Here is a 13,776-nt window from a genome sequence, read left to right on the forward strand (position 1 = left end):
GTTGCACTCTTTGCTTACATGGATCGCGAGAATTAAAACATTTGCAAATATTTTAGAAACCATAATATATATATATATATATATATATACTTTTATATCTCATATAAAATATATTTTGCAAAACAAATATCAACGATTAAAATTAGCTACCGACAGTGTTAGTTTCCATCTGTGAGAGTGCATCCACGATCATTACCTTTGTCCGACAAAGAAGCTGATCATGTCACTATGATTACCCACTCAGATGAATTCTCAGACCGTCCCAACATACCCAGATTTTGACCCCCGCTAAGGATATCACTGATTGGTATATCAAAGATAGTCAAATCCGACACCTATTGCAGTATCATAATCGAGTCTAGGGATCGGGTGTAACTTTTCAGTTTTGCCCATTAGTCTCCAAGGTCCAGGGCAATACTGAAAACCTGGCCCGGTTCAAAAATTCAATTAATCTTACATTGTATGTGCCTAGGGTCTTACCCTAACGGCTGAGATATGCCACCCTAACTGACTTGGTGACACATCTGTGTCAGCCTTATCAGGATAGATCTCCCTAAACCGACCCACTGGCTGTGAACATTCTAAACTAATACGAGTCTCATTATGTGTCCAGTTTAAGGGTATTACACAGAAACACACAAAAGGAACATGAATCAAATATGTACTTTATTCATTTACAATAAATTCATAATGTGCATCATTCTGATTGAAGCTAAGCGCATACAAAAACTATCTAACAGTAATCGCTATATACAAATCAGCCAGCAAGACCGAAGCACACAAAAAAAGGGGGGGGCAGCAACATTACCAACACCCAAAGGGTGGGCAGCAATGTAGCTAAACCAGAGAACTAAAATGAGCATTGCTTGAATTAGGATAAACACCACCACATCGTGGGTGCAATCTAGCTACAAACGATTAAACAAAACTAAAGCTACCCACAATCCATTCTCAAAAATACAATATAATGTGAAAGACAGTAAATTAAGTCCACTAAAATGCAGAAAAAGCTCATTGCATTCATTCAACATTAATTCACATAACTACAAACAACAAATATATAAAATAAATAAAATAAAATACAGATTTCATAGAGCAGCCCACTCATCCCTCATTGCTTTTATGCTCTCGAGCAGTGGCCTTCGAGCTTCAAACGCCATCAGCTCACCCACCTCTACTTCATACTCCGCCACTAGTTGACGCTAGCGATGGCACTCCACCTCAAGGTCTGCGAGCCTCCTAGCAGCTTCAGTCAACTTTGCCTTAGCTGCCTCAACGCGATGGGACACGTCCCCCATCAACCATCCATAAATCAATGGCAACTTTCCAAGCCCGGCTTTCTAGAATACATGCGCCAATCAAATCACGCATTCTTCAATATACTCGGTGTAAAAGCCAATGGCAAAAAATACTCCCACAAGTCCTAAACCACTACGTAAGGACAAACCAAGATATCTGGTTGAAAGGGAGATTCATTATCTCGAACATCACTGTCACAAGCGTGTTTAATGCCAGATTGATGACAACGCAGGGAAGTTCAAAGGGCAGCAACCATCCACCTCGAAAGATCTTCTCTATCTCGTCATGGAGGTTATCTATCTCGTACAAAGTTCCTTAAATATCCGTGACAGATCAACTTCTCTATCTCGTCATGGAGGTTCTTACAGTTCTCGATACTAGGACCGTGGTCTCTGTGAAAACTACAATACAAATTCTTATTTCTTTCATTGGGATTCCCCCTCAAGCGGAGTGGCCATTTCACGTACGGGGCATCCTTGATTGCCATCAGGATTTCGGCCTGCTTCACATTTAGTGGGGTGTAATCAGTTCGGTCCGCTACAGGGACTCAAAACGACTAATCGAGCTTTGCCCCCCGAGATGCATCATTTTTCTTTCGACTGTTCACTTGGCTGGAAGGCTCTCCTTCTCTCTTCCTCTTCTCGGGCGCACCCTCACCCTTCTGGTTGATCTCTTCCTTTGTGGCTATAAATTTGTCAGCGAGCTTAAGGAATTCGGTTATGGTAGAGGTTGGTTAACGACCATCTGCCATTTGAACTCTTTGTGCGTCACGCCCTTCTTGGCTGCTGCAAGGCGCATGGCAGGGTCCAGGCGCGGTATCTGCATGCATGCATCATTGAATCGTTTGATATAGCCCCGGACGAACTCTCCCTCTCTCTGTACTATGTTGAGCAGGCTTTCTTCAGTTCGCGGGCACCGCTTACTGGTGACGAAGTGGAACGTGAAGGCTTGCGCGAACTACGCCCAACTTCTTATCAATCCGGGTGCTAGGTTCTGGTACCATGTCTAGGCCACTCCTCTGAAAGTGGTGGAGAAGGCCACGCACATGCATGTCTCCATGAATCTCACCACTACCCCTGTCACCCAAACGAATGCCTTGAACAAGGATGCCTTCGATGGCTTCGTACCCCAAAGGGGCTATGAAGTTTCCTCAAAATACTACACAAGCAGCTGATAGACCAAGGCCAACTTTGAATTGTCATCTACCCCACAAGGTACCAACCTCGCCAAAGATAGCGAATTAGAGCCCACAGACTAACTGATAGCCATCTATGCACTGTTCTGATCAAGAGCCATCACTAACCGCAAATTGCAAGGGAGAACAGGACAACCAAAACAAGATAGATAGGTTGAACACAAATGATGATGATAAGAAATAGGACACACCGCACCCTTTTATAGACGACTTATGACTTGGTGAGAGGGAGCCAAATAGGCACACCTAGACGAATCATTGCGAAAGGCAATACAACACAACTCATAAATATGCCCCCAAGAAAATGGAACGCCACGACACACGTGGCACCTCTTACACTAGAATCAGCGAAATGATGACTACGGTCGTAACTTGGTCATCAACCACCTCTCATGCCCATTATCAAAAGGCTGCACTCATTACTATAGTTTGCGTTGTCTTTTGCTGATTTTCTTCCTGTCAACAATCAGGGAGGGGGGGGGGCTAGAGCACACAATTAATGAGCAACACTTACTGCTGCCAAAAAACAAATCACCAAAAGACAAGAGGCTAAGCCTCAAATTATAACGAGCCACCAAACAAGAACACAAGGTGCATACAATTGACACAAAACCACAAAGCAGGCAGAAACACCAAACCCAACACATACAAGCGTAACCACCAAAAAACCCGAAGATGAAAAGGCAATATGCTTATCGATAAGCTCCCTTTTACCAATAAGAAGGGGGGCTAATGTAGGAATCTACAACTCACCTAGACCCTCAAAGAACACTCAAACACTAAGAGTAACACCACAGAAGCACTTATGAACAGCTTACAATCTACCCCACGCTACAATGAACTTGTGGTACACTGCCACTTTTGTGATAAACCCGCTAAACATTAAGAAAAACCGCGATAAACCCACAGTCCACCAAATCCAGTCAACATCCGAACCTAAATGAACCTCAGAAAGACCCATCCAAGAAACCCAAACACACCTAAGTGTGCGATGGAGCCACACATACTATGACATGCGATGAACTAACATCCCACAAGCCCACTCTGGATGATAGGTTAAAAAGGACAATAGGTTGAACCTACAATGAGACACGCATGTGCCCGAACACACGTGAACCCACAAAAGCAAAGGACTTTGTGAACCACCATGTGGAAATGATGAAGTACCGACCGCCGAACGATGATGTCACTATTGCCACATAGGATAAGTTATGGCACGCAAAAAGGTAGTAGCACACACGAGTAATGAGGAATCTCAAGGATAAGGAAAGCCAATCCTTGAGAAGATCCTCATGAGACACGTGGGCAATACCCCAGTAGCGCATCTAATAATTGACAATGAATCAACCATTCCCTTCCCCGATACAAAGTAAATATCCTCATCTCCTACCTTTTAGGATTTCGGGACCTCCTCCATAAATAGAGATCCTCCTCACATTGGAACTCATCGGATCCTAAGCATTCTACCTTCCAGTACTCTCAGGCATGCCCTAAATCTCCGATCGTGCAACCCTGATCTAAGAGCCCCGTCCTTCATTCCTTATGAGCCTTCCTCTATCTTTCAAAGAGACTGCCCTTCACCCAGCCATACACCTCCTACAAAATGTATTATAAATACCGGCATTGCAAACCACTAATACAAATAAAAGTAGACAGTCAGCTTGTTTTGAATTTGACATCTATGTCGACAGTTCTCAACACCAACACAAGTTAAAGTCATAAGATTGTTTGATCTGTGTTAGTGGATTACACTATCGACTTAGACACCAAAGACTGTCGGCTCTAGTTTTGCCAAACGATGGCCTACTTCTTCAGGCAGGCGGTTTGAACGACCAGCTTAGATCACATCTTATCACCATTTAGGCCTTATTTATGGTTAAGCCGACAATTGGGTGATTGCCTGTTTAGATCTGTGTTTTTTTGTGGTAGGCTAATTTCAACATTTTTATACCTACACTTTATTGATTCATGACTTTAATACTTTCTTAATACACTCTTGAAAATTGATATATGAAAACTCAAACAACTTAAACAAAAGATGCAATTTAAAACTCAATCTATTAATTTAAAGATTAATTATTATAATATCCAAAACAAATTGTTCAAATACACTATCAAATTGATATATAAAAATTACAAGTACTTTAAAAATCAATTTCTTGAATAATGTAGCACATCTACCAATGCAAATGCACTTGGTGTAGTGGTTAAACCTAAAAATGATAGCATATAAATTGTTAGAGAAGACAGGTGTTTTTCATCTTCGAAGTATTGCAAAATGGGAGATCGCTCAAGAAAAGAAAAGGCCCAAAAATAATGCATATATTTTGAACATGCTACAATTTACTACTCACTTTCATCTCCATTGATGTCTTCTCCATTGGAATCTCATCACATCTTATTGAAACATCAACATAAGAGAATGTAGGTTCCCAACGAAACCACCAAGCACATTGCAAAGCACTTGAGTTGATAAATGGACTTTTAGCTCATCAACTGTTCTAGACAGCTTGTTGTAGAGGTTATAATGCAAGCATTTTTCCTTGTGTTTGAGTTCTCAAGCATTCTTGACAACAAAAATGAAGATACAGAGTGACCTTAAGCATTTTCTAGCCAAATAAGACATCCTAGGAGGTAAATGTTGTCCAAGCATCCTATGAACACATGTAAATAATCATAATCAGCTAAAAAATCTTCTCAATTTATAGTCATTAAGAACACCAAACTAATGACCTACAGTTATCACATATTGCTAGTTTTTTTTGTATATATCAGAGCTCGAAGGTACCTAGAGGACTGTGAATGATGTTTGGTGTGAAGACTACAGAGACAACTTCAGCAAATGAAGTTTGTTGAATCAAATCATGTCAAAGTACTATGACATTAGTGAACCATTGATGCCATTTGTCTAATTCTAGAATAACTAAAAGGTGTAAGGATTCTCATCATTTCTCATACCATCCAACATTTTTAGTGCCTGATTTTGCTTGTTTTTGTGCACTTATCTCTATCCTTGCCAAGTTACTGCAAATTGGGAATAAGAATTTTGTTTTAAAAATATGAAAAAAAAAACATTTCTATGTATGGAATGTCAAGCTCAAAAATATAAAGATAAATCAATTGAACAAAGAAGCAAGGTGTCTTTTTCACTTTTTTAACCAAATGTAGCAAATAGAGGAAATGAAAGTATTGTCGCCACACTAATATCCATGTCTTTCATGAGATCAAGAATCAACAACTACCACTTGAAATAAGAGGAAGAGGAAAAACTTAGTCTTTAGTTAAAATTTTAGATAATTGTTACTAATATTCCAACTCAGTCGTATGAGTAAAGAAGTAGATTTCAAGGTAACCAGTTATATGCCAACATTGGCAGGTTGAACAAAACCAACACAAAGCAATGTCAAGTATTCAAGAATGAATAATATCAGCCATTGTCATGAATTTTCTTGCATGTCTCATTGATACCTTCTTCATAGACTCCATGAGTTGATGGATATACCTAAACATTCAATGATTTATATCAATAGAGAAATTTACTTGTTTTGCACATTTTATCAGCTTTATGTTCATAGTAAATTAAACAACCAAATCAGAGTGTAACTATTGTGAACTATCCATACCCTAAGAGCAGATAGGTTCTCTATTTGCTTTAGCAACCTTCCTCAATTCCTCAATGTTGATATTTCCCTTGGTATCAGTTCCAATAGCAACAATTTTCATTCCACACATAGATGCACTTGCAGGATTGGTTTGTCAAAACATAATGCTCCCAAAGTCCCAAATTAGTACCTTTGTAAATTAAAGAAATAAACATGTGAAATGGAGAAACTTTCACTTCCTCTTCTTTTCTTTAAGGAAGAAAGCAACCTTTATTTAAAGGGAAGGGATGGGATTCCTAACACTCATAGACTATGCAAAATGAATCTTATCCACAAAGAGCTTAAAACATCAATATGAGATATTTGCAAACCACAATCTTTGTTTCATGCATTGTGGAGCATGGAACAAAAACCTTCGTGTCTTCTACATACATAAAACCATAAAGTAATTGCATATACATTTATGTTGATCAATAGAGAAAAATAAAATAGTATATCCATGCAGAACAAACAATTTGGTAAGAGTTTTCCAAACAAGAAATAGATTGGCCAAAGTGAGTTGGGAGGAGTGAGTTGTATGTGGTTTGCCTATTTCAAGATAGTTTCTTTATCTTTTTTAGGGGGGGATATGAGGAAAAAGGATTTGGGATTTAATTTTTTTATTTTCTACTTTTTTTTATAAAGAGAGCCCTTTAAATAATGAAATGAGGAAAAAGGATTTGTATAGTAACCCCCATATAGATAGGGATTAAGGCTTTTCTGAGTTAGATTAAAGTGGGGGTGGGGGAGAGGAGAGAGAGAGAGAGAGAGAGAGAACAAGAAGAAGAAGAAGAAGATTCTGAATGAACTAAAGAGGTACCTATAAGTGGAGTCAACCTACTTATAGTGGAAAAAACTAGAAGTGCAACTTGGATGGGTTTGGGTTGGGAAATTGTTAAAATTTTAATGGACCTATCACAAAAGCCAAACTAGAAGCAACATAAATTCTTCAAATTGGTTACTTGATTTGCACCTCTAGGAAAAACTAAAGTGGATTGCAATATCTTGCTTCACCTATTAATATAGTCATACAACCAAATGAAAATGATGACACCTCTTCAATATATGTAGCTCAAAGCTTACATTCCTTTGTGTAAAATAGGGGTGCCAATTGGACAGGTTGTGCCCCAACCTAACCCAATCCAATGTGTACCCAATGATGGGCAGTCCAAACCCAATTCAATCCAAATAAATTGGACAGAGAGTCCAATCTGATCCATTTTAATGCAAAAATATTGGTTTGGATCCCATTCAATCCGAAAAAAAAAAATATTGAAACAACAACAATCTTGAAATTATTATAAATTATAGAAAATACAAAATTTACCAAAAAATATCAAATATGGCATTTACAGGTATGTCATTGAAGGGGTATCTCCCTCCAAAATATGGCATTTACAGGTATGTCATTGCAACTACTTCAGTTGGTGTTGCAATTTCTAGGGGCTAGGCTAAAATTAAATTACAATGGAGTAAGATTTTAACTGTGTTGGAGTTCAGGCCTGTTCAATTGTAGACCTTAGATGGAAAATACAAAACCACATGTGGAAAATACGAACTCTTAGTTCAGATCTTACTTTTTTCCCCAACAAGCATTCGAACTCACAAGTCAATTCCTATAGAATGGGTGGAAAATATGGAGAGACTAAAACAGGATAGAGAAGTACTAGAATCCTACAGTTGCAATTTAAAGTTGGGAATGTAGAAAAACTAAGAAAATAGGGTTTCACAAGAAAAAAGGTTATAACTATATACAGCCAAAAAGAGAGAAAGATCCATAAACATTTAACAATGCAAAATCAGGTAACTAGATCAAAGCAAAACTCAATTTCCAAATAAACAAAATGGCTAGAACAGAGTAACGTACCAAGTCTTTTATAATAGGATGAAGTGTAATGTCTTACGATGATGAGAACAAAGTTTCCAATCAACTATTCCATGATGAACGCACATCATCCATTCAAAGGCAATGAAATCATCAATGCATACTTAGGTAAAACCTGTATATAATGAAATGAAACCGAATGAAGAAATGGCAAACTTGGACAAACCTCCCACTATTTATGTTTTAGAGAACATGAAGGAGCCATGCCCACTAAATGTGTTGTTATTTAGGGCTTCATGGAGTAGCAGCTATTGTAGAGAATTCTCTTCATCAACGTATGGAGGTGGTCTGTTATGGTAATAGTAGAGGCTAATGATCTAAGGGGAGGAAAGGAATGAAATATTGAGGGTGATGATCAGAGAAATAACTAATGATTTAAAAGGGGATAGGTTGAGGTTTTCTTTCTATGATAGTGTTAGAGAATACGAAGGGATATAGAGCTGAGGGTTTTTTGTTGCGAAAGAACTAGAGTTAGGTCGATTGTAATGACCCTTAATGTGGCGCAATCCTCCTTTTTTTAGTGGTGGGGCCCATTACAATGATCAAGTTACGAAAATATTAGACCGCTAATTTTTAGTTTCAAAAAATCAAAACATTTAACCCTATGGGACCCACTATCTTTTGGCAAAATAGACTGTCAGCACCGATGTTGGGAATAATTTCACACCATGCCACATCTACTTTTAAACTTGTCGAACCAAAACCGCGGAGACATCCTAGTTTTCTTGTAGTGACATAAAGAATAGTTAATATGATTGGTTTTATATAATCACAACAAAATTATGTGAGATAAAAGTTTCTTACTACTAAATCAAAGTCATGAACTTTCTTCATGGCTATGATATACAAAAACACAATGAATAAAAGTAAGACAAAATATATCACATTAGAGAACTTGGAATTTTGTAACTATATTTATGGTGTGCAAGTTAAACTTCTTATTGTTAAAGGTGCACTTGGATTGGAGTAGCAGCAATAAAGTAAGTATTAGATTAATAAAGCAATAACATAGTGTGCAGCAAAATTATGTTTTATAAAAACTAATTCCTGGTTATCCGAAGTTGTAAAATTTCTTAAATAGTTTTGATATACAAGAAACACATAGAATAAAGGTAAGAAAGACAAAAGTTATTACATTAAACAACTTGGAATTCTGTTATTATATTTACCTTATGCAAGTTGAACTTCTTTTAAACCTATTTTTGTATAAGGATGCACCTAAATAGGAATAAATGCTAGAATAAGTATTAGATTAATAGAGAAATAACATGTTTGTGAGAAAACTATATTAGAAATTATGAATGTTTGAACTTCTTATGTTGTGTGAAATTTTGTTACTCATGGGTTGAAGTTGTGGACTTGGTGGAAGTTGACTTACAAATTTAAGTCATTAGACCTTACCCTGAGTTGTAGGGTTTTGACGTGTACAATTGACCCTATAATTGCATATGTTTGCATTAGTAGAAAATCAAATTAGGCTATTAAAAGTATTTTAATTAGATGTGTACTGAATTTCACCTAACAACTTTCAACTTTCATTGTCTCATTGAACATGAGTTATAAAATTAATGATTGGAGAGTATTACTTTAGAGCTTAAACAATGATAATGCATACTCTCCATTTAGTCGGTATCACTCCTATAATAAGTGGAAACACATTTAGTTAGAAAGGGTTTGCAAAAAAATACATGCATTTAATGTGTTTCCAATTGGCAGAGAGTTGAATTAAAGAAAAAGTTATATATTTTAAAGAAGCAAGTTGGTCTAAATATGAACTAACATTTCGATTTCGGTAGAATCAAATTATGGGTTGTACTTCTTCATTCTCACTTGCCTTGAACATGTATTTAATATAAGTTTTTTTCTTGATTTTGACAAAAATTTTAATTTTGTATATTACTAGTGAAGATGTAAACCTTAATTTTCTTTATATTACCACTTTCACTAAAGATATAAATTTTACATTACCAATATTTTTAGTTGCTTTAACTTCCCGAATGTTGAGATTCCAAGCCAGTTTTGAAGCCAGCAAAGTGAAATGTTGTTATTTTGTACCATCGTACAAAGATATCTTTACTACTGTAGTAACAAAGACAATATAGCCACTATCTGTATGTTGTAATATTTTTAAATCTGTCTTCATGTGCATCCCAAGAGTGAATGTAACTGGAGCCATGCATCGATATAGTATAAAAAAATATGTATTAGTATAAAATAGATAAATACTAATGAGAAAAGTTATTGTATTGGCAATCAATTAGAAAAACATATATTTTTCTTGAACTTGATACAAGTGTTGTTTGTGAGCCTACCATTATTCAGAGAATCGGATTGGGCATAAAACAAGAGAAGGGAGAGGTTCACATACATATATACTGCGTTTCATATAAATACTATATATCATGGATTTTATAACTTTTGATATATTTAAATATGGTAGATAGATAGCAAATTCCTTAATTTTAAAGCAGTGACTAGAGTTTAAATCTCTTAATTTATATTTTCTTTAAAATACGTGTATAATAAAATAATATGTATAATAAATAGTCATTAATTAACACAAGTAAAGAAGTAGACTAATGGTAATTAAGCAATATTTAGAAATAAGAGGTCATGGCTTCAAGTCTTATTAAACACATTTTAAATTTTCAATTGTTTTAAGGACCACGGTAATTTCACAAAACCAAGACCGGTTCACCAATTTTTTGGTTAAACCGGCCAGTCAACCAATTTTCATCCATTTTTTATCAAGTGCAATTATTGGGGCATGATCGAACTGACAAAGGTACCGGTCATGGTTCAATCGGTCTAACCGACCAGTCCAATCCGGTTTTACAAACACTAGTGCCTACATAAGTGACAATTCCCATTATATATGTAAAGGTGAGAAAAACAAACAATTGATTTTTATATTTTTTTATGATTTAAAATTTAAGAAATGTGAATTTCATTAACACTTATATAATGACATTCTTATACCTATAAATGTTCTTCTTGTTTTATAGTTTCCCAATTTGTCAAATGAGACAAAATGGTATTTGTATAATGGAAATTTTGGATAATTACAAATTGCTCCCAAAATCTATGTTGATATAGTAAACTATATTTGTACATTAACAGATACAATTGTGAACTCATAATCAGCTGGTAAGACACACAGATGTCTTAGAGAACAAACAGTGCCTTCAACAAATTTACTAATAAGCCTTTCAATTTCAACAGTATACATCTTGGCTTTAATTGCATCTCCATGAAAAAAATATTCATATTCTAAATTGGCACTAATACAATTTATAAAATATGCATACCCATTATTCATTTTAGGACTTATATTAAAGTCAACAAAAGACCATCCTATAAATTCTTTGGGTACGATCACCTCTTTAAAATGGATATATGCTAACTATTCCCAATAGTGTCCTTTGAAATGCTATTATGATCTATGTATGTTCAAGTGCAAGTCAAAAGTTTGAGTAAAATACATCTCCTACATAAGGTAAAAAAAAAAAAGTTATTAATATAGTTTAATAAAATTTGATATACAAATTTAAATAAGTTATATAATTTGATATTAAAAATAAACTTACTTTACTTATTATAAATTTCATTGAACACCTCTTTCTTGTATGATTAATTGGTTATGTATTTTTATTTTTAACTAAAATCTTTAAACCTACTTTTCAAGATGCTCTTGAGCTACTACATATAATTGTTCCGGTGTAAAAACATGGGTTTCTAAACACACACCAACATTTTTAAATGTTTTCCCTTGACTTGTGTTTATTTTCATGGCAAAAGCAAATTTCATAAGAAATTGTCTCATTTTTATTTTGAAGGATAAACAAACTACATATGGAGACATTTTAATGCGAGGAATATAAGCTATTTTACCTATGAGGTTTCCTATTATAATCTTTGCTTCAATTATCTGAATTCTAAATCTTTGAATTATAAGTCATGTTCCATTGTATAATCCATTTGATTGGTTCAGATTTCACAACAATATTATCGAGACACCAACTTCCAATTTAAAAAAAAAAAAAATGAGGTGGAAAGCCAGCAAAGTTCAAGGAGTTTAAATATTTGAGGGAATATTAGTTTAGTTGACTATATGGTAATTATTCAACATCAGTAAGTGTGTTTGCACTTGAGTATGTTTGAACATCTCCTACCAAAAGCAAAAGCATATATGCATTAATATCATGTATCTCATCATTCTTTGGTGCGAGTATTGTTTGTTCACAAAGATGTTGGTCACTACTCCTATGTTTAGGAATTTGTCTTCTCTTGGTATTGTAATCTAATCACTTTCTCCAAATTCAATGATTGAAGTCACAGGTATATTGTCAATAGCAACATTAGGAATCCAATTTACAAAGGGAATAACATTACTTCCTATATTTATGTTGGTCAGAAGATGAACACATAATTCCGCGACAACAATCTCAATGTTGGTTATCTTGTGATAAATGGGAGAAGGGAAAACATAAAAAACGAAAAAGAAAAAAAGAAGTATACAGTAGGACCTACCTGGGTTGATTGTCAGCCTAGGCTTAACCGATGTTTAGGGGATTTCGGCTAGATCTTGGATGATCTTCACTTGATTTGAGGAGAGAAACGCCCCAAGTGATAGATACTACTTGGCTCTACATAATCAGCGAAGTGGACTGATTTATTCTTACTACAACACTAGAACCAAACTTAAGCCCAAAACGTGCCTACGTTGGATGTTGGTGGGGTGACAGCATAGCTTTAGATGTTGATCACGTTCAACTACAAGAAACCAATGGCACACCTGATTAGCCGCTGTTGTTGAGGTCTCCACTCAACATTGGGGGTAGAACAACAGGGAATACAATTTGGGTTCGAGAGACGATGAGAAATTAAGGGGATGATAGGGTAATAACAAAGATGGAGAGGAAGAGACTGTGAGAAGCACCTCAGAGAGAGATCAGGGACGGTGTGGCGAGGGATGATGAACTGGGTAAGTAGATAAGCTAAAAGATAAAGAGAAAGAGGGAGGAGAGAATGAGAGAATAAACAAATTGCCGCTGCAATAAGTTGTAGTAGTGATCAGGTAAGAACAGGTGTGGTAGAACCGAATTGAAAAGAAGAAGAAGAAGAAGAGAGAGAGAGAGAGAGAGAGAGAGAGAGAAAGAGAAACTGCTACAGAACTGATCGGGGGAGGGTTGTCGCTCCTCTACCGCCATTGTCGAGAGGAAGGGGAAGATGAACAATGAAGTCTCTAATTTCCGTTGGTGGGTCACTTGGGCTGAATGCTTAACTTGGGTTTTATTTATAGGGGGGACAATGGTATTCTTGTAATTTTTGGTGCCTGATGGGTAATTTGGTAATTTTTGCCAAACCGAGTGGAACTTTGGTTCAGCGAGGTCTAAGGGGTTAAACCGGGATTCTGTTTTGATGATGGGGTTTGGGTCAATGTTCAGAAGGTTGAGATGGGATTGAATGCAGAGAGGGGTTTTGTATTTATAAGTTAATGGGATTGATCGAAATGGAATCTTTTTGGATGAATGCTCAAACAGGAGTCTTTTGGGTTAAAATTTGGCAGGATGGGGTTTTTGGACATTTTGCATTGATTGCTGGGGTCGGATTGGGCCAACTGGGCTTGGATTGGGCAAATCTAGAAAAGGCCATGATTTGATCATTCTATAGTCTTGAAATGAAATCTTGGTGCAATAGAGGGGCAAACAAAGGTATTTGGGGCTGAAATTTTACAAGTGGGAATTTTAGGGTAT

General features: G+C 36.1%; 1 long non-coding RNA gene across 2 annotated transcripts; it reads right to left on the reverse strand.

Annotated features, from left to right (window-relative positions):
• Positions 1 to 4,533: 4,533 nt before the first annotated feature.
• LOC148852884 (uncharacterized) lies at positions 4,534 to 13,289 on the reverse strand. Of its 2 annotated transcripts, XR_016099985.1 has the most exons (5): positions 12,960 to 13,289; positions 12,551 to 12,793; positions 8,003 to 8,135; positions 6,118 to 6,286; positions 5,746 to 5,996 (listed from the first exon to the last, which is right to left on the reverse strand). It is a non-coding gene; the product is annotated as an uncharacterized LOC148852884 (long non-coding RNA). The 2 variants fall into 2 exon arrangements; XR_016099984.1 differs by lacking the exons at positions 5,746 to 5,996; positions 6,118 to 6,286 and adding an exon at positions 4,534 to 5,148.
• Positions 13,290 to 13,776: the final 487 nt, after the last annotated feature.

Source organism: Nelumbo lutea, chromosome 5 (genome assembly GCF_056320005.1).
Source record: "Nelumbo lutea isolate HS-2025 chromosome 5, American lotus-T2T, whole genome shotgun sequence".
Lineage (NCBI taxonomy): Eukaryota > Viridiplantae > Streptophyta > Magnoliopsida > Proteales > Nelumbonaceae > Nelumbo > Nelumbo lutea.